Genomic DNA, 27,810 nt, shown 5'->3' on the forward strand with positions numbered 1-27,810 from the left:
ATGACCTCCTTCTCCAGCAGCAGCTTCATGTCCTCTGGTGGATCCATGAGGGGAGCATCTATTGGCTCCTCTCCCCTCTCCATGTCTGGATTTGGCAGCATGGGAGGTGGAAGCCGTATCAGTGGCATGAGGAAAGCAGTGTGTACGGAGGTGCAAGTTTCTCTGGGGTACCTCCAGGTCCTTCTCTGCTGGTGGTGGTGGTGGATTCGGCTTCGGCGGAGGTGAAGGAGGAGGCTTTGGTGGAGGAGGCATGGCCATGTCTGAAGCAGTGGACAACAGTGTCGGTGGGAAGTTCGCCATGCAGAACTAGAATAACCGTTTAGCCACCTACCTGGGCAAGGTGGCCACGCTGGAGAAAGCCAACGCTGATTTGGAGATGAACATCCGTCTGTTTCTGGAGAGTAAGACTCCCACTGACTTCTCTGCGTTCTATACTATCATTGTTGACCTGTGCTCAATGTACACTGTGTTGTTGGATTGGGGTTATGTACACTGAGTTGTTGCTGATTTAACTTTTGGGTCTGTCGTGGCAGAGATAGACCATGTTACAAAGATGTGACTAGACAGCTGAAAATGCCTTCAGGCCCATCAAACCCAGAGTTGATGATGATGAGGAATATTTCAATAGAGCAGATAATCTGTTGAAAGGATTCATATTACATCTGATTAATTTATCTTGAATATGGGTGTTGGTAATTAAAGTTGTTGTTCAGACTGAGGCGTAGGTCATGCCAAGCAACACCACTTAAGAATGTTCACAAAATACCACCATGCCCCCTTGGGCCTTATTGCTTGTATAGTCATGACGATGACCTTTTCATTTCCTGGCTGCCATCCATCTAAAAGGAACTATTCTTCTGAGCATCGACAACGCAGGACTGGCCCATGATGACTTCAGGGAGAAGGAGGTTTTCAAACCATATGTCACCCATGTGATCATATGTCATCAGGACATTCATGTAAATACATGCAGGTATTAATAACACACATATATATATTGACAAATCTTAATAAACCTCCTATTATCATGACATCGAACACTTTTAATAAAATCATATGCATATGATGATGTGCATGATGTTATGATTTGGATGGTATATTGTATATATGGTTACTGATAATCATAACCTATAATGTCTTTGGCTTCTGAAAAGATGAAGATAACCCTGTAAAATATTATATGCAGTAGGTCTCATATGATTTTGTTGAGTTTTATCTTACATGTTGAAATCTACTAAAGTGCTATCTACATGCTAATAAAGCTCAATTCGATGTAATGAGTTGTATGCAGTAAGGTTGAGTAGCACTCCATCTGCTGGCTCGGGCTCTAGAGCAGGAGAGTTCAGACACTAGATCAACTCCAGTCCCAGTCTCAAGTACAAGATATTTTCATATACAGTGCATTCGGAAGGTATTTTGTTACGTCACAGCCTTGTTCTAAAATGGATTCAATATTTTTTCCCCCTCATCAATCTACATACAATACCCTATATGTCATGCCCTGATCTGTTTCACCTGTCCTTGTCCTTGTGCTTGTCTCCACCCCCTCCAGGTGTCGCCCATCTTCCCCATTATCCCCTGTGTACTTATACCTGTGTTCTCTGTTTGTCTGTTGCTAGTTTGTCTTGTTTGTCAAGTCAACCAGTGTTTTGTTTCTCAGCTCCTGCTTTTCCCCAGTCTCTCTTTTTCTTGCCCTCCTGGTTTTGACCCTTGCCTGTCCTGACTCTGAGCCCGCCTGCCTGACCACTCTGCCTCCCCCTGACCCTGAGCCTGCCGTCTGGTGCTTTTGCCCCTACTCTGGATTACAGACCCCTGCCTGCCTTGACCTGTCGTTTGCCTGCCCCTGTTGTTGTAATAAATATTGTTACTTCACACAGTCTGCACTTGGGTTTTACATGAAACGTGATAGTACGAACTGGCCATGACTGACCCAGCAGACTTGGACCAGCTCCTCAACGCCATCTCCTCCCAAGGAGCCCTCATTGGTAGACACAAGGAGTTACTTTGAGGTCTGATGGAAGGGTTCCAGGACATGGCCAAACGTCACGACCTAGCATTGGACGCTTTGCGGGAGCAATTCCGTGGGTTACTTACTAGGCAGCCTACCACGATGGTAACCTCCCAGCCCCTCAGTAACCGGGCTGGTAGCAGCGCCGTCACACCGGTTTCCCGGGAACCCCGCTTACCTCCCCCGGAGCGCAACAATGGAGATTCCAGAACCTGCCTGGCATTTCTCTCCCAGTGCTTCCTCGTTTTCGAGCTGCAGCCTTCTTCGTTTCCCTTGGACCGCTCAAAGATAGAGTACATTATTACGCTGATGTCTGGGAGGGCTCTCGCCTGGGCCACGCCGGTGTGGGAGCAACAATCCGCCGTCTGCCTCAGTCTGGAGGTATTTGTGGTGGAGGTGAGAAAGGTTTTCAAGGCTACGGTGTCCAGGAGAGAGGCTGCCCGGAAGTTACTCCAGCTTCAGCAGGACTCCGTCGGTGTGGCAGACTATGCGATGGATTTCCGCACGCTAGCAGCGGAGGATGCCTGGAACAGGAAGCGCTGTTTGACACGTTCCTGCACGGATTATCAGAGGAAGTAAAGGATGAGCTTGCAGCCCGGGAACTACCGACGGATCTCGACTCACTCATCACTTTAACCATCCGGATCGATGGTCGGCTACGGGAATGTTGGAGGGAGAAGAGGTCTGATTCTTTTACACATATTTACCCCCTTATTTTTGTTGCCACAAATCTACCTCAGTACTTCCATTAGTTTGTATGGTTAAAAGGCTCTGCATGGTAAATCTGCCTTCTGCAGTGGCCATATAGCATTTACTGTGATACAGCCTCTGCAGAAGTATTTTTTAAAGCATTTTATTTCACCTTTATTTAACCAGGTAGGCCAGTTGAGAACAAGTTCTCATTTACAACTGCGACCTGGCCAAGATAAAGCAAAGCAGTGCAACAACAAACAACAACACAGAGTTACACATGGGATAAACAAACATACAGTTAATAACAATAGAAAAATCTATATACATTGTGTGCAAATGGAGTAAGGAGGTAAGGTAATAAATAGGCCATAGTAGTGAAGTAATTACTGTCACGTCCTGACCAGTATAAGGGGTTATTGGTTATTGTAGTTTGGTCAGGACGTGGCAGGGGGTATTTGTTTTATGTGGTTCGGAGTTTATGGGATATGTATTTATGTAAGAGGGGTGTTTGATTTATGTGTTCCGGGGTTTTTGGGTAATGTCCTTGTTTTGTATTTCTATGGTTTTCTATGTTGTGTATTTCTTTGTGTTGGGCTGGTATGGCTCTCAATCAGGAACAGCTGTACATCGTTGCTACTGATTGAGAGTCATACTTAGGTAGCCCTGTTTCACCTGTCCCTTTGTGGGAAGTTGTTGTTTGCATAGCTGTGTGTGTGTAGCCTGCAATCATGTTCGGTCAATCGTTTTCTTGTTTTGTTTAATTTTGTGTTCAATTAAAGTCACTATGAGCACTCGACCCGCTGCGCCTTGGTCCACTACGTACGACGACCGTTACAATTACAATTCAGCAAATTAACACTGGAGTGAAAGATGTGCAGATGATGGTGTGCAAGTAGAAATACTGGTGTGCAAAAGAGCAAAAAAAGTAAATAAAAACAATATGGGGATGAGGTAGGTAGTTGGATGGGCTATATACAGATCGGCTGTGTACAGCTGCAGCAATCGGTGAGCTGCTCAGATAGCTGATGCTTAGAGTTAGTGAGGGAGATATAAGTCTCCACCTTCAGCGATTTTTGCAATTCGTTCCAGTCATTGGCAACAGAGAACTGGAAGGAAAGGCGGCCAAAGGGGGTGTTGGCTTTGGGGATGACCAGTTAGATATACCTGCTGGAGCACGTGCTATGGGTGGGTGTTGGTATGGTGACCAGTGAGCTGAGATAAGGCGGAGCTTTACCTAGCAAACACTTATAGATGACCTGGAGCCAGTGGGTCTGGCGACGAATATGTAGCGAGGGCCAGCCGACGAGAGCATACAGGTCGCAGTGGTGGCTGGTATATGGGGCTTTGGTGACCAAACTGATGGCACTGTGATAGACTGCATCCAGTTTGCTGAGCAGAGTGTTGGAGGCTATTTTGTAAATGACATCGCCGAAGTCGAGGATCAGTAGGATAGCCAGTTTTATGAGGGTATGTTTGACAGCGTGAGTGAAGGAGGCTTTGTTGTGGAATAGGAAGCCGATTCTAGATGCTATTTTGGATTGGAGATGCTTAATATGAGTCTGGAAGGAGAGTTTACAGTCTAGCCAGACACCTAGGTATTTGTAGTTGTCCACATATTCTAAGTCAGAACTGTCCAGAGTAGTGATGCTAGTCGGGCGGGGGGTGCGGGCAGCAATCGGTTGAAGAACATTCATTTAGTTTTACTAGAGTTTAAGAGCAGTTGGAGGCCACGAAAGGAGTGTTGTATGGCATTAAAGCTCGTTTGGAGGTTTCTAACACAGTGTCCAAGAAAGGGCCAGATGTATACAGAATGGTGTCGTCTGCGTAGAGGTGGATTAAGGAATCACCCGCAGCAAGAGCGACATCATTGAAACCAAGGCTGTTGAGTCTGCCGATAAGAATACGGGGATTGACAGAGCTGAAAGCCTTGGCCAGGTCGATGAAGATGGCTGCACAGTACTGTCTTTTATCGATGGCGGTTATGATATCGTTTAGTACCTTGAAAGTGGCTGAGATGCACCCGTGACCAGCTCGGACCGCGGCAGCTTTCCAATCTCAGATGATACGAAAGAGAGGTTGAACAGACTGGTAATAAGGGTTGCAACAATGGCAGTGGATAATTTTAGAAAGAGAGGGTCCAGATTGTCTAGCCCAGCTGATTTGAAGGGGTCCAGGTTTTGCAGCTCTTTCAGAACATCTGCTATCTGGATTTTGGTGAAGGAGAAGCTGGGGAGGCTTGGGCAAGTAACTGCAGGGGGTGCGGAGCTGTTGGCCGGGGTAGTAAAAGCATTTATACTTCTTGCACTTTTGTGAAGGAAGTTGTCAAGGAAGTAAGTTTGTGTTTATACTGGACCTCCCACCCCTACCTATTGTCAACCAATCATGTCAAGCTATACAGAGCTATACGGAGCCCTCCGCATTGTTACATATATATACACTACCGGTCAAAAGTTTTAGAACACCTACTCATTCAAGGGTTTTTCTTTATTTTTATATTTTTTTACATTGTAGAACAATAGTGAAGACATCAAAACTATGAAATAACACATATGAAAACATGTAGTAACCAAAAAAGTGTTTAACAAATCAAAATACATTTTACATTTGATATTCTTCAAAGTAGCCACCATTTGCCTTGTTAGCCAGCCTGCCAGCTTAGTGGAGTCTGCCACTAGCACAGTCAGTGTAGTCAGCTCAGCAATCCCCATTGAGATTGTGTCTATGCCTCGATCTAGGTTGGCCAAAACATTAACATGGCGGTGTTCACCTTAACAATCTCACTGGAATAAAGACCTGCTCCATTCTTGTCATTATTGAAAGAGATTGTGATATCTCACATCTCAAAATAGGGCCACTTAATGTTAGATCCCTCGCTTCCAAGGCAGTTATAGTTAATGAACTAATCACTGATCACAATCTTGATGTGATTGGCCTGACTGAAACATGGCTGAAGTCTGATGAATTTACTGTGCTAAATGAGGCCTCACGTTCTGGTTACACTAGTGACCATATCCCCCGCTCATCCCGCAAAGGCGGAGATGTTGCTAACATTTACAATACCAAATTTAAATTTACATGTACTTTTGAGCTTCTAGTCATGAAATCTATGCAGCCTACTCATTCACTTTTTATAGCTACTGTTTACAGGCCTCCTGGGCCATATACAGTGTTCCTCACTGAGTTCCCTGAATTCCTATCGGACCTTGTAGTCATGGCAGATAATATTCTAATTTAATATTCTCATGGAAAAGTCCACAGACCCACTCCAAAAGGCTTTCGGAGCCATCATCGACTCAGTGGGTTTTGTCCAACATGTCTTCGGACCTACTCACTGCCACAGTCATACTCTGGACCTAGTTCTTTCCCGTGGAATAAATATTGTGGATCTTAATGTTTTTGCTCATAATCCTGGACTATCGGACCACCATTTTATTACGTTTGCAATCGCAACAAATAACTTGCTCTGACCCCAACCAAGGATCATCAAAAGCCGTGCTATAAATTCTCAGACAACCCAAAGATTCCTAGATGCCCTTCCAGACTCCCTCCACCTACCCAAGGACGTCAGAGTACAACAATTGGTTAACCACCTAACTGTGGAAATTAACTCAACCTTGCATAATACCCTAGATGCAGTCGCACCCCTAAAAACAAAAAAACATTTGTCATAAGAAACTAGCTCCCTTGTATACAAAAAATACTGAGCACTGAAGCAAGCTTCCAGAAAATTGGAACGGAAATGGCGCTACACCAAACTGGAAGTCTTCCGATTAGCTTGGAAAGACAGTACCGTGCAGTATCGAAGAGCCCTCACTGCTGCTCGGTCATCCTATTTTTCCAACTTAATTGAGGAGAATAAGAACAATCCAAAATGTATTTTTGATACTGTCGCAAAGCTAACTAAAAAGCAGCATTCCCCAAGAGAGGATGGCTTTCACTTCAGCAGTGAAAAATGAATGAACTTCTTTGACGAAAAGATCATGATCATTAGAAAGCAAATTATGGAATTCTCTTTAAATCTGCTCAGTTGACCCGAGTCTGCACAACACTGCCAGGACCAAGGATCAAGGGAGACACTCAAGTTTATTAATACTATATCTCTTTACACATTGATGAAAATAGTCATGGCCTCTAAACCTTCAAGCTGCATGGTGGACCCTATTCCAACTAAACTACTGAAAGAGCTGCTTCCTGTGCTTGGCCCTCCTATGTTGAACATAATAAATGGCTCCCTATCCACCGGATGTGTACCAAACTCACTAAAAGTGTCAGTAATAAAGCCTCTTAAAAAAGCCAAACGTTGACCCAGAAACTATAAAAAAACAATTGGCCTACATCAAATCTCCCATTCCTCTCAAAAAAATTAAAAAGCTGTTGCGCAGCAACTCACTGCCTTCCTGAAGACAAACAATGTATACGAAACGATTCAGTCTGGGTTTAGACCCCATCATAGTACTGAGACTGCACTCGTGAAGGTGGTAAATTACCTTTTAATGGCGTCAGACCAAGGCTCTGCATCTGTCCTCGTGCTCCTAGACCTTAGTGCTGCTTTTGATACCATCGATCACCACATTCTTTTGGAAAGATTGGAAACCCAAATTGGTCTACATGGACAAGTTCTGGCCTGGTTTAGATCTTATCTGTCGGAAAGATATCAATTTGTCTCTGTGGCTGGTTTGTCCCCTGTCAAATCAACTGTAAATTTCAGTGTTCCTCAAGGTTCTGTTTTAGGACCACTATTGTTTTCACTATATATTTTACCTCTTGATCATGTCATTCAGAAACATAATGTTAACTTTCACTGCAATGCGGACAATACACAGCTGTACATTTTGATGTAACATGGTGAAGCAACAAAATTGCCCTCCCTGGAAGCCTGTGTTTCAGACATAAGGAAGTGTATGGTGGCAAATGTTTAACATTTAAATTCGGACAAAACAGAGATGCTAGTTCTTGGTCCCAAGAAACAAAGAGATCTTCTGTTGGATCTGACAATTAATCTTGATGGTTGAACAGTCGTCTCAAATAAAACGGTGAAGGACCTCGGTGTTACTCTGGACCCTGATCTCTCTTTTGACAAACATATCAAGACTGTTTCAAGGACAGCTTTTTTCCATCTACGTAATGTTGCAAAAATCAGAAACTTTCTGTCCAAAAATGATGCAGAAAAATGAATCCATGCTTTTGTCACTTCTAGATTATACTACTGCAATGCTCTACTTCCCGTCTACCCGGATAAAGCACTAAATAAACTTCAGTTAGTGCTTAACACGGCTGCTAGAATCTTGACTAGAACCAAAAAATGTGATCATATTACTCCAGTGCTAGCCTTTCTACACTGGCTTCCTGTTAAGGCTAGGGTTGATTTCAGGGTTTTACTGCTAACCTACAAAGCATTACATGGGCTTGCTCCTACCTATCTTTCCGATTTGGTCCTGCTGTACATACCTACACGTACGCTATGGTCACAAGACGCAGGCCTCCTTATTGTCCCTAGAATTTCTAAGCAATCAGCTGGAGGCAGGGCTTCTCCTATAGAGCTCAATTTTTATGGAATGGTCTGCCTATCCATGTGAGAGACGCAGACTCGGTCTCAACCTTTGTCTTTATTGAAGACTCATCTCTTCAGTAGGTCCTATGATTGAGTGTAGTCTGGCCCAGGGTTGTGAAGGGGAACGGGAAGGCACTGGAGCGACGAACCGCCCTTGCTGTCTCTTCCTGTCCGGTTCCCTTCCCTCCACTGGGATTCTCTGCCTCTAACTCTATTACAGGGGCTGAGTCACTGGCTTACTGGTGCTCTTCCATGCCATCCCTAGGAGGGGTGCGTCACTTGAGTGGGTTGAGTCACTGACGTGATCTTTCTGTCTGGGCCGGCGCCCCCTTCGCGTTCGTGCCGTGGGGGAGATCTTCGTGGGCTATACTCGGCCTTGTCTCAGGGTAGTAAGTTGGTGGTTGAAGATATCCCTCTAGTGGTGTGGGGGCTGTGCTTTGGCAAAGTGGATGGGGTTATATCCTGCCTGGTTGGCCCTGTCCGGGGGTATCGTCGGGTGGGGCCACAGTGTCTCCCGACCTCTCCTGTCTCAGCCTCCAGTAATTATGCTGCAATAGTTTATGTGGCGGGGGGGCTAGGGTCAGTCTGTTATATCTGGAGCATTTCTCCTGTCTTATCCGGTGTCCTGTGTGAATTTGAGTATGCTCCTTCTAATTCTCTCTCTTTCTTTTTCTCTTTCTCTTCTCTCGGAGGACCTGATCCCTAGGACCATGCCCCAGAACTACTTGGCCCGATGACTCCTTGCTGTCCCCTGACCTGTTCACGGGACGTGCTACCTTGTCCCGGACCTGCTGTTTTCGACTCTCTCTCTCTACTGCACCTGCTGTCTCTAACTCTGAATGATCGGGTATGAAAAGCCAACTGACATTTACTCCTGAGGTGCTGACCTGTTGCACCCTCTACAACCACTGTGATTATTACTATTTGACCCTGCTGGTCATCTATGAACGTTTGAACATCTTGGCCATGTACTGTTATAATCTTGGAAGAGGACTGGCTGCCCCTCAGACCCTGGTTTCTCTCTAGGTTTCTTTCAAGGTTCCTGCCTTTCTAGGGAATTTTTCCTAGCCAGCGTGCTTCTGCATTGCTTGCTGTTTGAGGTTTTAGGCTGGGTTTCTGTATAGCACTTTGTGACATTGGCTGATGTAAGAAGGGCTTTATAAGTCAATTTCATTGATGACAGCTTTGAACACTCTTGGCAGTCTCGCAACCGTCTTCACCCGGAATGATTTTTTCCAACAGTCTTGAAGGAGTTCCCACATATGCTGAGCACTTGTTGGCTGCTTTTCCTTCACTCTGCGGTCTGACTCATCCCAAACCATCTCAATTTGGTTGAGGTCAGGGGATTGTGGAGGCTAGGTTATCTGATGCAGCACTCCATCACTTTCCTTCTTGGTAAAATAGCCCTTACACAGCCTGGAGGTGTGTTGGGTCATTGTCCTGTTGAAAAACAAATGATAGTCCCACTAAGCCCAAACCATATGGGATGGCGTATCGCTGCAGAATGCTGTGGTAGCCATGCTGGTTAAGTATGCCCTGAATTCTAAATAAATCACAGACAGTGTCACCAGCAAAGCACCCCCACAGCATAACACCTCCTCCTCCATGTTTTACGGTGGGAAATACACAGACGGAGATCATCCGTTCACCCACACCGCGTCTCACAAAGACATAGCAGTTGGAACCAAAAATATCCAATTTGGACTCCAGACCAAAGGACATATTTCCACCGGTCTAATGTCCATTGCTCGTGTTTCTTGGCCCAAGATAGTCTCTTCTTATTATTGGTGTCCTTTAGTAGTGGTTTCTTTGTAGCAATTCGACCATGAAGGCCTGATTCACGCAGTTTCCTCTGAACAGTTGATGTTGAGATGTGTCTGTTACTTGAACTCGGTGAAGCATTTATTTGGGCTGCAATTTCTGAGGCTAGTAACTCTCATGAATTTATCCTTTGCAGCAGAGGTAACTCTGGGTCTTCCTTTCCTTTGGTGGTTCTCATGAGAACCAGTTTCATCATAGCGCTTGATGGTTTTTGCAACCGCACTTGAAGAAACGTTCAAAGTTCTTGACATTTTCCGTATTGACTGACCTTCATGTCTTAAAGTAATGATGGACTGTAATTTCTCTTTGTCTATTTGAGCTGTTCTTGCCATAATATGGACTTGGTATTTGACCAAATAGGGCCATCTTCTGTATACCCCCCTATCTTGTCACAACACAACTGATTGGCTCAAAAGCATTAAGAAGGAAAGAAATTCCACAAATTAACTTTTAAGAAAGCACATCAGTTCATTTAAATATATTCCAGGTGACTACCTCATGAAGCTGTTTGTGAGAATGCCAAGAATGTGTTTCCTTTATTTTGGCAGCTACCAGTATATATACACTACATGACCAAATGTATGTGGACACCTGCTTGTCGAACATCTCATTCCAAGATTATGGGCATTAATATAGATTTGGTCCCCCTTTTGCTGCTATAACAGCCTCCACTCTTCTGGAAAGGGTTTCTTATAGATGTTATAACATTGCTGAGGGGACTTGCTCCATTCAGCCACAAGAGCGTTAGTTGGTGGTTAGGCTTGGCTCGCAGTCAGCATTCCAATTCATCTAAAAAAGTGTTTGATGGGGTTGAGGCCAGGTCTCTGTGCAGGCCAGTCAAGTTCGTCTACACCGATCTCGACCAACCATTTCTGTATGGACGTTCGCTTTGAGCACAGGGGCATTTTCATGCTGAAACAGGAAAGGACATTCTCCAAACTGTTGCCACAAAGTTTTATTGGTCACATACACATGGTTAGCAGATGTTAATGCCAGTGTAGCGAAATGCTTGTGCTTCTAGTTCTGACGTGCAGTAATATCTAACAAGTAAAATAACAATTCCACAACAACAACCTTATACAGACAAGTGTAAAGGAATGAATAAGAATATGTACATATAAATATATGGATGACGATGGCCGTGCAGCATAGGCAAGATGCAGTAAATGGTTTAGAGTACAGTATATACATAATATGAGATGAGCAATGTAGGGTGTGTAGACATTATATAAAGTAGCATTGTTTAAAGTGACTAGTGATACATTTATTACATTACATTTTGTATTATTAAAGTGGCAAGAGATTTGAGTCAGTGTGTTGGCAGCAGCCACTCAATGTTAGTGATGGCTGTTTAACAGTCTGATGGCCTTGAGATAGAAGCTGTTTTTCAGTCTCTCGGTCCCAGCTTTAATGCACCTGTACTGACCTCGCCTTCTGGGTGATAGCGGGGTGAACAGGCTCGGGTGGTTGTTGTCCTTGATGATCTTTTTGGCCTTCCTGTGACATCAGGTGGTGTAGGTGTCCTGGAGGGCAGGTAGTTTGCCCCTGGTGATGCGTTGTGCAGACCTCACTACCCTCTGGACAGCCTTACGGTCGTGGGCGGAGCAGTTGCCGTACCAGGCGGTGATACAGTCCGACAGGTTGCTCTCGATTGTGCATCTGTAAAATAGTGTTTTTGGTGACAAGCCACATTTCTTTAGCCTCCTGAGGTTGAAGAGGCGCTGTTGCGCCTTCTTCACCACGCTGTCTGTGTGGGTGTACCATTTCAGTTTGTCCTTGATGTGTATGCCGAGGAACTTTCCCCCTTCTCCACTACTGTCCCATCGATGTGGATAGGGGGGTGCTCCCTCTGCTGTTTCCTGAAGTCAACAATAATCTCCTTTGTTTTGTTGACGTTGAGTGTGAGGTTATTTTCCTGACACCACACTCCTAGGGCCCTCACCTCCTCCCTGTAGGCCATTTCGTTGTTGTTGGTAATCAAGCCTACCACTGTAGTATCGTCTGCAAACTTGATGATTGAGTTGGAGGCTTGCATGGCCACGCAGTCATGGGTGAACAGGGAGTACAGGAGAGGGCTGAGCATGCACCCTTGTGGGGCCCCAGTGTTGAGGATCAGCGGGGTGGAGATGTTGTTTCCTACCCTCACCACCTGGGGGTGGCCCGTCAGAAAGTCCAGGACCCAGTTGCATAGGGCGGGGTCGAGACCCAGGGTGTCTGGTAGGTCTAGGGTGTTTTGTAGGGTGGAGGTGATATGATCCTTGACTAGTCTCTCAAAGCACTTCATGATGACGGAAGTGAGTGCTACGGGGCGATAGTCATTTAGCTCAGTTACCTTAGCTTTCTTGGGAACAGGAACAATGGTGGCTTTCTTGAAGCATGTGGGAACAGCAGACTTGGATAGGGATTGTTTGAATATGTCCGTAAACACACCAGCCAGCTGGTCTGCGCATGCTCTGTGGACGCGGCTAGGGATGCCGTCTGGGCCGGCAGCCTTGCGAGGGTTAACATGTTTAAATGTTTTACTCACGTTGGCCGCGGTGAAGGACAGCCCGCAGGTTTTGGTAGCGGGCAGTGTCAGTGGCACAGTATTGTCCTCAAAGCAAGCAAAGAATTTGTTTAAATTGACTGAGAGCAAGATGTCGGTGTCCGTGACGAGGCTGGTTTTCTTTTTGTAATCCGTGATTGACTGTAGACCCTGCCACATACGTCTTGTGTCTGAGCCGTTGAATTTTGACTACTTTGTCTCCATACTGACGCTTAGCTTGTTTGATTGCCTTGCGGAGGGAATAGCTACACTATTTGTATTCGATCATGTTTCTGGTCACCTTGCCATGATTTAAAAGCAGTGGTTCGCGCTTTCAGTTTTGTGCCATGATAGCTGCCATCAATTGGGGAAGGTTTTAATAGTCACCGTGGGTACAACATCACCGATGCACTTGCTCACCGAATCAGCGTATACATCAATGTTGTTGTCTGAGGCTATCCGGAACGTATCCTAGTCCACCTGATCGAAGCAATCTTGAAGCGTGAAATCCGATTAGTTCGGCCAGCATTGAACAGAACTGAGGATGGGCGTTTCCTGTTTTAGTTTCTGTCTATAGGCTGGGAGCAAGAACTAAGGGGCCTAGCTCAAACCATGAAAAACAGCCCCAGATCATTATTCCTCCTCCACCAAACTTTACAGTTGGCATTATGCATTAGGGCAGGTAGCGTTCTCCAGGCATCCGCCAAACCCAGATTCGTCCGTCGGACTGCCAGACGGTAAAGCATCATTCATCATTCCAGAGAACGCGTTTCCACTGCTATAGAGTCCAATGGCGGCAAGTTTTACGCTTGGCATTGCGCATGGTGATCTTCAGCTTGTGTGCGGCTGCTCGGCCATGGAAACCCATTTCATTAAGCTCCCGACTAACAGTTATTGTGCTGATGTTGCTTCCAGAGACAGTTTGGAACTCAGTAGTGAGAGTTGCAACCGAAGACAGACGCTTTTTACTCGCTGTGTGCTTCACTCGACAGTCACATTCTGTGAGCTTGTGTGGCCTACCACTTCGCAGCTGAGCTGTTGTTGCTCCTAGACGTTTCCAGTTCACAACAACAGCACTTACAGTTGACCGGGGCAGCTTTAGCAGGGAAGAAATTTGAATGACTGACTTGTTGGAAAGGTGGTATCCTATGACAGTGCCACGTTGAAAGTCACTGAGCTCTTCGGTAGGTAGTAGGTGCGCCTGGCACCTACTACCATACCCCATTCAAAGGCACTTAAATAGTGTGTATTGCCCATTCATATTCCGAATGGCACACATGCACAATCCATTTCTCAATTGTCTTTAGACTTCTTTAAAAATCATTCTTTAATCTGTCTCCTCCCTTTCCTTCACACTGATTGATGTGGATTTAACAACTGACATCAATAAGGGATCATAGCTTTCACCTGGATTCACCTGGTCATTCTGTGTCATGGAAAGAGCAGGTGTTCATAATGATTTGTGCACTTAGCGTATACTGTATATCAAATAGAATAATCTAACTTCGTCTAACTAAAGGAAATAGACTGAATTCAAAATGTGTTTTTATGCTTTGTAAAAGGTTAAAAGACCTCATACACTACAACAATATGTTTGGACAGATTCATATGGACAGTAATATTAGTTATGAGGCATTCATGTGTTGTTGCAGAATATGTTTCAAGAATATATACTGCCTATTGAATTCAGTGACGCCTAACTCCTCTACATAGATATAAGGCTGAGCTGTCCATGCGTCAGTCAGTGGAGCTAGACATGGAAGGTCTAAGGAATGTTCTGGACAAGTTACATTTCTCCAAGGACCAGACTGTGTCGATCGAGGGGTTGATGGAACATCTGGCTTCCTTGAAGATAAAGCATGAGGAGGTGAGTTATGGGAACCTGGGCTATTAAAAGACATCATGAGGGCATAGATTTACTGTAACAGCTACCTCTGTCAGTCCACATGAATCGTATGGCAACTGAACGGGAAAGTGTGAAATCCCTTTTCAGGGATGATAGAAGAATTTGTATGTTTAAAGTAATGACTAAGATATTTCACCCTGAAACTGTATAACTGTGTGAAATGTATTAGAATCATAAAACTATAATCTGATGATGTGTGTAGTTTTAGTCAGAATTAGAACCAGGACATTTTGTTCCTTTTTAGCTATGTAAGCAGGGTGCAAGTGTGAAACAAATGATAAGAGGCGCTATCGACAGACAACTTGTGCAACTGTGAAACCAATAACATGACATTCTGTCCCCACCCGTGGAGTGGAGAAACTGTAAGGCTTGCAGAAAATTATGAAACATGTTGCAGAATATGATAAACAATGTATGATACTAGTACATTACAACGGAACGATTTGACTAGTGCAGTGTTAGCTAGCTAGCTACATAGTTGTCTTTGTCATAGCTTGATAATTGTGTAGTTTAGTAATTATCGAGGTTAGCTAGCCAGCTATTTCCGTCCCCCGCGACGCCATTGTTCCATACCTAGCCAACTATTACCGACGAGCAGCATTGTAGAAACTAAATACATTACAAAGGAACGTCTTGATTAGTGTTATGTTAGCTAGCTACAAAGTTGCTTTTGTATCATGACAAGGTGTAGTACTGAAACTATCGAGGTTACCTAGCCAGCTACACGTTCAAACAAAGTCAACAACGCAGCCACTGCTAGCTAGCCTACTCCACCAGCCAGCAGTACTGTATCATTTTCGTCATTTTAGTCAATAAGATTTTCGCAACGTAAGCTTAACTCTCTGAACATTCGAGACGTGTAGTCCACTTGTCATTCCAATCTCCTTTGCATTAGCGTAGCCTCTTCTGTAGCTTGTCAACTATGTGTCTGTCTATCCCTGTTCTCTCCCCTCTGCACAGGCCATACAAATGCTTCACACCGTGTGGCCGCTGCCACTCTAACCTGGTGGTCCCAGCGCGCACGACCCACGTGGAGTTCCAGGTCTCCGGCAGCCTCTGGAACTGCCGGTCTGCGGCCAACAAGGCTGAGTTCATCTCAGCCTATGCTACCCTCCAGTCCCTAGACTTCCTGGCGCTGACGGAAACATGGATTACCACAGATAACACTGCTACTCCTACTGCTCTCTCCTCATCTGCCCACGTGTTCTCGCATACCCCTAGAGCATCGAGCCAGCGGGGTGGTGGCACTGGAATCCTCATCTCTCCCAAGTGGACATTCTCTCTTTCTCCCCTGACCCATCTGTCTATCTCCTCATTTGAATTCCATGCTGTCACAGTTACCAGCCCTTTCAAGCTTAACATCCTTATCATTTATCGCCCTCCAGGTTCCCTTGGAGAGTTCATCAATGAGCTTGACGCCTTGATAAGTTCCTTTCCTGAGGATGGCTCACCTCTCACAGTTCTGGGTGACTTTAACCTCCCCACGTCTACCTTTGACTCACTCCTCTCTGCCTCCTTCTTTCCACTCCTCTCCTCTTTTGACCTCACCCTCTCACCTTCCCCCCCTACTCACAAGGCAGGCAATACGCTTGACCTCATCTTTACTAGATGCTGTTCTTCCACTAATCTCATTGCAACTCCCCTCCAAGTCTCCGACCACTACCTTGTATCCTTTTCCCTCTCGCTCTCATCCAACACTTCTCACTCTGCCCCTACTCGGATGGTATTGCGCCGTCCCAACCTTCGCTCTCTCTCTCCCGCTACTCTCTCCTCTTCCATCCTATCATCTCTTCCCTCTGCTCAAACCTTCTCCAACCTATCTCCTGATTCTGCCTCCTCAACCCTCCTCTCCTCCCTTTCTGCATCCTTTGATTTTCTCTGTCCCCTATCCTCCAGGCCGGCTCGGTCCTCCCCTCCTGCTCCGTTGCTCGACGACTCACTGCGAGCTCACAGAACAGGGCTCCCGGGCAGCCGAGCGGAAATGGAGGAAAACTCGCCTCCCTGCGGACCTGGCATCCTTTCACTCCCTCCTCTCTACATTTTCCTCTTCTGTCTCTGCTGCTAAAGCCACTTTCTACCACTATAAATTCCAAGCATCTGCCTCTAACCCTAGGAAGCTCTTTGCTACCTTCTCCTCCCTCCTGAATCCTCCTCCCCCTCCCCCCTCCTCCCTCTCTGCGGATGACTTCGTCAACCATTTTGAAAAGAAGGTTGATGACATCCGATCCTCGTTTGCTAAGTCAAACGACACCGCTGGTCCTGCTCACACTGCCCTACCCTGTGCTTTGACCTCTTTCTCCCCTCTCTCTCCAGATGAAATCTCGCGTCTTGTGACGGCCGGCCGCCCAACAACCTGCCCATTTGACCCTATCCCCTCCTCTCTTCTCCAGACCATTTCCGGAGACCTTCTCCCCTACCTCACCTCGCTCATCAACTCATGCTTGACCGCTGGCTACGTCCCTTCCGTCTTCAAGAGAGCGAGAGTTGCACCCCTTCTGAAAAAACCTACACTCGATCCCTCCGATGTCAACAACTACAGACCAGTATCCCTTCTTTCTTTTCTCTCCAAAACTCTTGAACGTGCCGTCCTTGGCCAGCTCTCCTGCTATCTCTCTCAGAATGACCTTCTTGATCCTAATCAGTCAGGTTTCAAGACTGGGCATTCAACTGAGACTGCTCTTCTCTGTGTCACGGAGGCTCTCCGCACTGCTAAAGCTAACTCTCTCTCCTCTGCTCTCATCCTTCTAGACCTATCTGCTGCCTTTGATACTGTGAACCATCAGATCCTCCTCTCCACCCTCTCCGAGCTGGGCATCTCCGGCGCGGCCCACGCTTGGATTGCGTCCTACCTGACAGGTCGCTCCTACCAGGTGGCGTGGCGAGAATCTGTCTCCGCACCACGTGCTCTCACCACTGGTGTCCCCCAGGGCTCTGTTCTAGGCCCTCTCCTATTCTCACTATACACCAAGTCACTTGGCTCTGTCATATCCTCACATGGTCTCTCCTATCATTGCTATGCAGACGACACACAATTAATCTTCTCCTTTCCCCCTTCTGATAACCAGGTGGCGAATCGCATCTCTGCATGTCTGGCAGACATATCAGTGTGGATGACGGATCACCACCTCAAGCTGAACCTCGGCAAGACGGAGCTGCTCTTCCTCCCGGGGAAGGACTGCCCGTTCCATGATCTCGCCATCACGGTTGACAACTCCCTTGTGTCCTCCTCCCAGAGTGCTAAGAACCTTGGCGTGACCCTGGACAACACCCTGTCGTTCTCCACTAACATCAAGGCGGTGACCCGATCCTGTAGGTTCATGCTCTACAACATTCGCAGAGTACGACCCTGCCTCACACAGGAAGCGGCGCAGGTCCTAGTCCAGGCACTTGTCATCTCCCGTCTGGATTACTGCAACTCGCTGTTGGCTGGGCTCCCTGCCTGTGCCATTAAACCCCTACAACTCATCCAGAACGCCGCAGCCCGTCTGGTGTTCAACCTTCCCAAGTTCTCTCACGTCACCCCGCTCCTCCGCTCTCTCCACTGGCTTCCTGTTGAAGCTCGCATCCGCTACAAGTCCATGGTGCTTGCCTACGGAGCTGTGAGGGGAACGGCACCTCCGTACCTTCAGGCTCTGATCAGGCCCTACACCCAAACAAGGGCACTGCGTTCGTCCACCTCTGGCCTGCTCGCCTCCCTACCTCTGAGGAAGCACAGTTCCCGCTCAGCCCAGTCAAAACTGTTCGCTGCTCTGGCACCCCAATGGTGGAACAAGCTCCCTCACGACGCCAGGACAGCGGAGTCAATCACCACCTTCCGGAGACACCTGAAACCCCACCTCTTTAAGGAATACCTGGGATAGGATAAAGTAATCCTAACCCCCCCCCTAAAAGATTTAGATGCACTATTGTAAAGTGGTTGTTCCACTGGATATCATAAGGTGAATGCACCAATTTGTAAGTCGCTCTGGATAAGAGCGTCTGCTAAATGACTTAAATGTAAAATGTAAATGTATGTGTGTAGTGGAAAAGTAGACTGTCTGAGCAAGGCGTAGCTTAAGATTTGAACTTGTTTGTGTGTGTATATAAAAGATTCGCTCTGCACTTGAAAGGCAGAGCGCTCTCTGAATAAAGAACTGATCCATTGTATGCTGAGACTCTGTCTGTTTCTTTGAACTGGAGATTTACAAACTTCAGGATTCAGACAGAGATAAAAAATAATTGAGCTAGAACATTGATATAAAAATTCTCGTGACAATGGATATATAATAATGACAAACATAAACTCAGCAAAAAAAGAAATGTCCCTTTTTAAGGACCCTGTCTTTTGAAGATAATTCGTAAAAATCGAAATAACTTCACAGATCTTCATTGTAAAGGGTTTAAACACTGTTTCCCATGCTTGTTCAATGAACCATTAACAATTAATGAACATGCACCTGTGGAACGGTCGTTAAGACACTAACAGCTTACAGACGGTAGGCAAATAAGGTCACAGTTATGAAAACTAAGGACACCAAAGAGGCCTTCCTACTGACTCGGAAAAACACCAAAAGAAAGATGCCCAGGGTCCCTGCTCATCTGCGTGAATGTGCCTTCGGCATGCTGCAAGGAGGCATGAGGACTGCAGATGTGGCCAGGGCAATAAATTGCAATGTCCATACTGTGAGACGCCTAAGACAGCGCTACAGGGAGACAAGACGGACAGCTGATCGTCCTCGCAGTGGCAGACCATGTGTAACAACACCTGCACAGGATCGGTACATCCGAACATCACATCTGCGGGACAGGTACAGGATTTTAATTTTTATTTCACCTTTATTTTTAAAATTTTATTTCACCTTTATTTAACCAGGTAGGCAAGTTGAGAACAAGTTCACATTTACAATTGCGACCTGGCCAAGATAAAGCAAAGCAGTTCGACACATACAACAACACAGAGTTACAAATGGAGTAAAACAAACATACAGTCAATAATACAGTAGAAAAATAAGTCTATATACAATGTGAGCAAATGAGGTGAGATAAGGGAGGTAAAGGCAAAAAAGGCCATGGTGGCAAAATAAATACAATATAGCAAGTAAAACACTGGAATGGTAGAGTTGTAGTGGAAGAAAGTGCAAAGTAGAAATATAAATAATGGGGTGCAAAGGAGCAAAATAAATAAATAAATACAGTAGGGGAAGAGGTAGTTGTTTAGGCTAAATTATAAATGGGCTATGTACAGGTGCAGTGATCTGTGAGCTGCTCTGACAGCTGGTGCTTAAAGCTAGTGAGGGAGATAAGTGTTTCCAGTTTCAGAGATTTTTGTAGTTCGTTCCAGTCATTGGCAGCAGAGAACTGGAAGGAGAGACGGCCAAAGGAGGAATTGGCTTTGGGGGCAACCAGAGAGATATACCTGCTGGAGCGCGTGCTACAGGTGGGTGCTGCTATGGTGACCAGTGAGCTGAGATAAGGGATGACTTTACTTAGCAGGGTCTTGTAGATGACCTGGAGCCAGTGGGTTTGGCGACGAGTATGAAGCGAGGGCCAGCCAACAAGAGCGTACAGGTCGCAGTGGTGGGTAGTATATAGGGCTTTGGTGACAAAACGGATGGCGCTGTGATAGACTGCCTCCAGTTTATTGAGTAGGGTATTGGAGGCTATTTTGTAAATTACATCGCCGAAGTCGAGGATCGGTAGGATGGTCAGTTTTACGAGGGTATGTTTGGCAGCATGAGTGAAAGATGCTTTGTTGCAAAATAGGAAGCCAATTCTAGATTTAACTTTGGATTGGAGATGTTTGATGTGAGTCTGGAAGGAGTATTTACAGTCTAACCAGACACCTAGGTATTTGTAGTTGTCCACATATTCTAAGTCAGAACCGTCCAAAGTAGTGATGCTGGACGGGCGGGCAGGTGCGGGCAGCGATCGGTTGAAGAGCATGCATTTAGTTTTACTTGTATTTAAGAGCAGTTGGAGGCCACGGAAGGAGAGTTGTATGGCATTGAAGCTCGTCTGGAGGGTTGTTAACACAGTGTCCAAAGAAAGTCCAGAAGTATACAGAATGGTATCGTCTGCGTAGAGGTGGATCAGAGACTCACCAGCAGCAAGAGCAACATCATTGATGTATACAGAGAAAAGCGTCGGCCCAAGAATTGAACCCTGTGGCACCCCCATAGAGACTGCCAGAGGCCCGGACAACAGACCATCCGATTTGACACATTGAACTCTATCAGAGAAGTAGTTGGAGAACCAGGCTAGGTAATCATTTGAGAAACCAAGGCTATTGAGTCTGTCGATGAGGATGTGGTGATTGACAGAGTCGAAAGCCTTGGCCAGGTCAATGAATACGGCTGCACAGTATTGTTTCTTATCGATGGCGGTTACGATATCGTTTAGGACCTTGAGCGTGGCTGAGGTGCACCCATGACCAGCTCTGAAGCCAGATTGCATAGCGGAGAAGGTACGGTGGGATTCGAAATGGTCGGTAATCTGTTTGTTGACTTGGCTTTCGAAGACCTTAGAAAGGGAGGGTAGGATAGATATAGGTCTGTAGCAGTTTGGGTCAGGAGTGTGTCCCCCTTTGAAGAGGGGGATGACCGCAGCTGCTTTCCAATCTTTGGGAATCTCAGACGACACGAAAGAGAGGTTGAACAGGCTAGTAATAGGGGTTGCAACAATTTCTGCAGATAATTTTAGAAAGAATGGGTCCAGATTGTCTAGCCCGGCTGATTTGTAGGGGACCAGATATTGCTCTTTCAGAACATCAGCTGACTGGATTTGGGAGAAGGAGAAATGGGGAAGGCTTGGGCGAGTAGCTGTGGGGGGTGCAGTGCTGTTGACCAGGGTAGGGGTAACCAGGTGGAAAGCATGGCCAGCTGTAGAAAAATGCTTATTGAAATTCTCAGTTATAGTGGATTTATCGGTGGTGACAGAGTTTCCTTTCCTCAGTGCAGTGGGCAGCTGGGAGGAGGTGTTCTTATTCTCCATGGACTTTACAGTGTCCCAGAACTTTTTTGAGTTTGTGTTGCAGGAAGCAAATTTCTGCTTGAAAAAGCTAGCCTTGGCTTTTCTAACTACCTGTGTATGTTGGTTTCTGACTTCCCTGAAAAGTTGCATATCATGGGGGCTGTTCGATGCTAATGCAGAATGCCACAGGATGTTTTTGTGTTGGTTAAGGGCAGTCAGATCTGGAGAGAACCAAGGACCATATCTGTTCCTGGTTCTAAATTTCTTGAATGGGGCATGCTTATTTAAGATGGTGAGGAAGGCATTTTTTTAAAATAACCAGGCATCCTCTACTGATGGGATGAGGTCAATATCGTCCCAGGATACCCGGGCCAGGTCGATTAGAAAGGCTTGCTCGCTGAAGTGTTTCAGGGAGCGTTTGACAGTGATGAGTGGAGGTCGTTTGACCGCTCACCCATTACGGATGCAGGCAATGAGGCAGTGATCGCTGAGATCTTGGTTGAAAACAGCAGAGGTGTATTTAGAGGGCAAGTTGGTTAGGATGATATCTATGAGGGTGCCCGTGTTTACGGCTTTGGGGTGGTACCTGGTAGGTTCATTGATAATTTGTGTGAGATTGAGGGCATCAAGCTTAGATTGTAGGATGGCTGGGGTGTTAAGCATGTCCCAGTTTAGGTCACCTAGCAGCACGAGCTCTGAAGATAGATGGGGTGCAATCAGTTCACATATGGTGTCCAGAGCACAGCTGGGGGCAGAGGGTGGTCTATAGCAGGCGGCAACGGTGAGAGACTTGTTTTTAGAGAGGTGGATTTTTAAAAGTAGAAGTTCAAATTGTTTGGGTACAGACCTGGATAGTAGGACAGAACTCTGCAGGCAATCTCTGCAGTAGATTGCAACACCACCCCCTTTGGCCATTCTATCTTGTCTGAAAATGTTGTAGTTAGGGATGAAGATTTCAGAGTTTTTGGTGGTCTTCCTAAGCCTAGATTCAGACACGGCTAGGACATCCAGGTTGGCAGAGTGTGCTAAAGCAGTGAATAAAACAAACTTAGGGAGGAGGCTTCTAATGTTAACATGCATGAAACCAAGGCTATTACGGTTACAGAAGTCATCAAAAGGAGTGGAGCTAGGCACTGCAGGGCCTGGATTCACCTCTACATCACCAGGGGAACAGAGGAGGAGTAGGATAAGGGTACGGCTAAAAGCTATGAGAATTGGTCGTCTATGACGTCCTGAATAGAGAGTAAAAGGAGCAGGTTTCTGGGGGTGATAAAATAGCTTCAAGGTACAGACAAAGGTATGGTAGGATGTGAATACAGTGGAGGTAAACCTAGGCATTGAGTGATAATGAGAGAGATATTGTCTCTAGAAACATCATTGAAACCAGGTGATGTCATAGCATGTGTGGGGGGTGGAACTGAAAGGTTGGATAAGGTATAATGAGCAGGGCTAGACGCTCTACAGTGAAATAAGCCAATAAACACTAACCAGAACAGCAATGGACAAGGCATATTGACATTAAGGAGAGGCATGCTTAGCCGAGTGTTCATAAGGGTCCAGTGAGATTCAGACAGCTAGCCGAGCCATAGGTAGCAAGCTGGCAGAAGATGGAGGGAGCCACCTTGTGCGTTTCCGTCTGTAGATTAGTGGGGTTCCGTGTGGTAGAGGGGGCCAATCCAATTGGCAAAATAGATATAGTTATTGTGGCCCAAGAAAATTGTCCGATAGACCTATTCAGATAGCAGCCGATAAGACAGCTAACGATTAGCGGGCCGCAGATGTGCGTTCAGGTTACGTCGCGACGGAAGGGCCAGTTGGATAACTGCCTCGGGCAGATAACGTCGGTAGTCCAGTCGTGAAGGCCCGGTGGGGCTCCGCATCAGCAGTAAAATGGGTCCGGATAGGTGATTGTAGCCCAGGAGTGGCTGATGGAACTCTTCAACTGGCTAGCTCCGGAATAATTGATGTTTGCTCTGGGACCGAGTAAATGTCCAGAGCTTGCGATAGAAATCCGGGGATATGGAGAGAGAAATAGGTTCGGTATGCTCTGGTCTGCTTCGCGTTGTACAAAACTGCCGATAGCTATTCGAGCTAAGGGATAGCTGATGACCGCCAATCGTGGTTAGCTGAATACTAATGCTAGCTTCTGGCTAGCTTCTGTTGTGGATTTCAGATTTGAGGTAAATAATACTTTTTTTAAATTGGTGAGGCAAGTTGCAGGAGAGTGCTTTGAAGTTGAGTTTTTAGAAAGAAAAAATATATATATAAAAAGATATGCGAAGAAAAGAAGTAAATATATATATACACGGGACACGACAAGACGAGGACAAAAGACGTCTGACTGCTATGCCATCTTGGAGAGAATTGAGAACAAGTTCAACTGCGACCTGGCCAAAATAAAGCAAAATAGTGCGACACAAACAACAACACAGAGTTACACATGGAATAAACAAACGCACAGTCAATAAAACAATAGAAAAAACTCTATATACAGTGTGTACAAATGGCATGAGTAGGGAAGGCAATAAATAGGCCACTGCAGCGAAGTAATTACAATTTAGCAAATTAACACTTGAGTGATAGATCAAATCAAATCAAAGTTTATTTGTCACATGCGTCAAATACAACAGGTGTAAAGACCTTACAGTGAAATGCTTACTTACAGGCTCTAACCAATAGTGCAAAAAAGGTATTAGGTGAACAATCGGTAAGTAAAGAAATAAAACAACAGTAAAAAGACAGGTTATATACAGTAGCGAGGCTATAAAAGTAGCGAGGCTACATACAGACACCGGTTAGTCAGGCTGATTGAGGTAGTATGTACATGTAGATATGGTTAAAGTGACTATGCATATATTATGAACAGAGAGTAGCAGTAGCGTAAAAGAGGGGTTGGCGGGTGGTGGGTGGCGGGACACAATACAGATAGCCCGGTTAGCCAATGTGCGGGAGCATATGTGCAGATGATGATGTGCAAGTAGAAATACTGGTGTGCAAAAGAGCAAAAAACTAAATAAAAATAATATGGGGATGAGGTCGGTAGATTGGATGGGCTATTTACAGATGGGCAGTGTACAGCTGCAGCAATCGGTTAGCTCCTCAGATAGCTGATGTTTAAAGTTAGTGAGGGAGATATGTCTCCAACTTCAGTGATTTTGCAATTTGTTTCCAGTCATTGGCAGCAGAGAACTGGAAGGCGGCCAAACGAGGTGTTGGCTTTGGGGATGACCAGTGAGATATACCTGCTGGAGCGTGTGCTACGCGTGGGTGTTGTTATCGTGACCAGTGAGCTGATATGGCAACAACAACAGCCCGAGGTACACCAGGAACGCACAATCCCTCCATCAGTGCTCAGACTGTCCGCAATAGGCTGAGAGAGGCTGGACTGAGGGCTTGTAGGCCTGTTGTAAGGCAGGTCCTCACCAGACATCACCGGCAACAACGTCGCATACGGGCACAAACCCACTGTCGCTGGACCAGACAGGACTGGCAAAAAGTGCTCTTCACTGACGAGTTGCGGTATTGTCTCACCAGGAGTGATGGTCGGATTCGCGTTTATCGTCAAAGGAATGAGCGTTACACCGAGGCCTGTACTCTGGAGCGGGATCGATTTGGAGGTGGAGGGTCTGTCATGCTCTGGAGCAGTGTGTCACAGCATCATCGGACTGAGCTTGTTGTCATTGCAGGCAATCTCAACGCTGTGCGTTACAGGGAAGACATCCTCCTCCCTCATGTGGTACCCTTCCTGCAGGCTCATCCTGACATGACCCTCCAGCATGACAATGCCACCAGCCATACTGCTCATTCTGTGTGTGATTTCCTGCAAGACAGGAATGTCAGTGTTCTGCCATGGCCAGCGAAGAGCCCGGATCTCAATCCCATTGAGTATGTCTGGGACCTGTTTGATTGGAGGGTGAGGACTAGGGCCATTCCCCCCAGAAATGTCCGGGAACTTGCAGATGCCTTGGTGGAAGAGTGGGGTAACATCTCACAGCAAGAACTGGCAAATCTGGTATAGTCCATGAGGAGGAGATGCACTGCAGTACTTATTGCAGCTGGTGGCCAGACCAGATACTGACTGTTACTTTTGATTTTGATCCCCCCTTTGTTCAGGGACACAGTATTCAATTTCTGTTAGTCACATGTCTGTGGAACTTGTTCCGTTTATGTCTCAGTTGTTGAATCTTGTTATGGTCATACAAATATTTACACATGTTAAGTTTGCTGAAAATAAACGCAGTTGACAGTGAGAGGACGTTTCTTTTTTTGCTGAGTTTATATGAGCAGTCTTGTGGAAAACTAAAAGTCTAACTTGATGGGGCTTTCTTTTCCCAACACTCACTCCTCCAATAACAAACAACAACTCAAACAAATATTGAACATTTGACAAACAATTTTTTGTTCATTTCAGTCAGTTTCCATTCACAAAACGCAGAAACACAGGTGGTGATGCATACAGGTGTTTCACGTTAACAGTTACGTCTGTGTTTACTGTTAGGTACAATGTCCTTTTCATAAAACTATAAAAATTGGATATTATATGATCCAACTCCTAACAGTCCTATCTTGTCATTCTTGGATTTTTGATTGATGTTCACACTTTTCTCCACAGAGTGAGGTACTATCGATGGAGGTGATGACCAGCACGGACACCCTGCAGAGCTCCCCAACAGAGCTCCTCCACTTGTTGAGCATGGTGGGCTACTAGAAAATGAAAATGTCCCCCAATGCAAAAACAAATTCTGCTGTGTTGAAAAGACCTCATTCGAAACATGCATTAACTTTCAGATGACTTTAGAGTGGAGTGATAAAGCAACACACAAGAAATTACAGAAATGATAACACTTTTTTGCATTCACATTTCTTGCTGTCCACCTGAAATCACATGATGTATCCATACCATATGCATTAAACTCATTGCCTTTCCTTTCGGTCACAGAAAGCATCAGTGGAAGGTAACCTCTTTGAGACAGAGCCGTTACTCCACCATGTCTAATTATCAGATACAGGTCACCAGCATGGAGGAACAGTTGGGAAATCTCAGGGCTGACCTGAAGCGTCAGGGACACGAATTCCAGATGCTGCTGGACATCAAGACCAGGCTGGAGATGGAGATTGCGTAGTACAGGAGACTACTTGAAGGAGAGGGTAGTGTGAGGTGGGGTAAAAATATGAATAAAAGTTTTGAAGCCCTGTTTGTGAATGTTTATTTTTTATCTACCTCTTATTTGTCTATCAGCAGTGGAATGTCCTCCAGCATGACCATGATGGGGAAAGCAGTGAACGGAAGGGATCATCTGAGGTGGGAAAATGTTTGAAGTGATATAACATTACAGTAATAAAGGTTTTGATGCCCTGTGGTATTTGAATTTAATTGACTTACTTTGCTCTTATATGTTTTGCAGTAACAGCGGAATATCCTCATCCACCACAACCACGACCGTGATCACTACGATGGAGGATGGAGGGGCTAGTCTGGACCTGAAGTGGGAAAACTGTTAGGACTTAAAAATGTATGATATGCTGTTGGTTTTGTGGCAGAGCAATATTTGAATGTCATTCATCTCTTTATAACTTATTTGTCTTGCAGTAACATCGGTGCAAGTTCTTGCACCACAACCAAGACAGTGACCATGGTGGATGGAGGAGAATCAATGTGGTGGGAAAATATTTTAATGAAATAATTCATGAAACAAAAATTGAAATGAAAAATACAAGCTATAGGTTTTGTGACTCGCCGTCTCTCCTGTTTGTCTTGCAGCAGTAGCAGCTCCACAGTGGTAACTGTGATAAAGGAGGTGGTTGAGATGGCCTCATGCCATACCAAGTCACACACCGAATGAGGTTCTAGTCATAGCTGGGGTCAACCCAACTAAATCAACTAATAAAGCTCTTCTTTATCACTACAACATGAATTCCATTCATTTTCAAGATAAACCTGTTACATCTTAAGCATAAGTGTGAGGTCTAGTGAATCTATTATAAAGGTATAATATTCAGGAAGCATGATATACAGTGAGGGAAAAAAGTATTTGATCCCCTGCTGATTTTGTACATTTGCCCACTGACAAAGAAATGATCAGTCTATAATTTTAATGGCAGGTTTATTTGAACAGTGAGAGACAGAATAACAACAAAAAATCCAGAAAAACGCATGTCAAAAATGTTATAAATTGATTTGCATTTTAATGAGGGAAAGTATTTCACCCACTCTCAATCAGAAAGATTTCTGGCTCCCAGGTAACTTTTATACAGGTAACGAGCTGAGATTAGGAGCACACTCTGAAAGGGAGTGCTCCTAATCTCAGCATGTTACCTGTATAAAAGATACTTGTCCACAGAAGCAATCAATCAATCAG

The 27,810-nt window shown here is 45.5% G+C and overlaps 1 pseudogene; it reads left to right on the plus strand.

Annotated features, from left to right (window-relative positions):
- On the plus strand, positions 1-27,294 carry LOC115193766 (keratin, type I cytoskeletal 50 kDa-like; annotated as a pseudogene).
- Positions 27,295-27,810: the final 516 nt, after the last annotated feature.

The sequence above is a fragment of the Salmo trutta genome, chromosome 1 (genome assembly GCF_901001165.1).
Source record: "Salmo trutta chromosome 1, fSalTru1.1, whole genome shotgun sequence".
NCBI lineage: Eukaryota > Metazoa > Chordata > Actinopteri > Salmoniformes > Salmonidae > Salmo > Salmo trutta.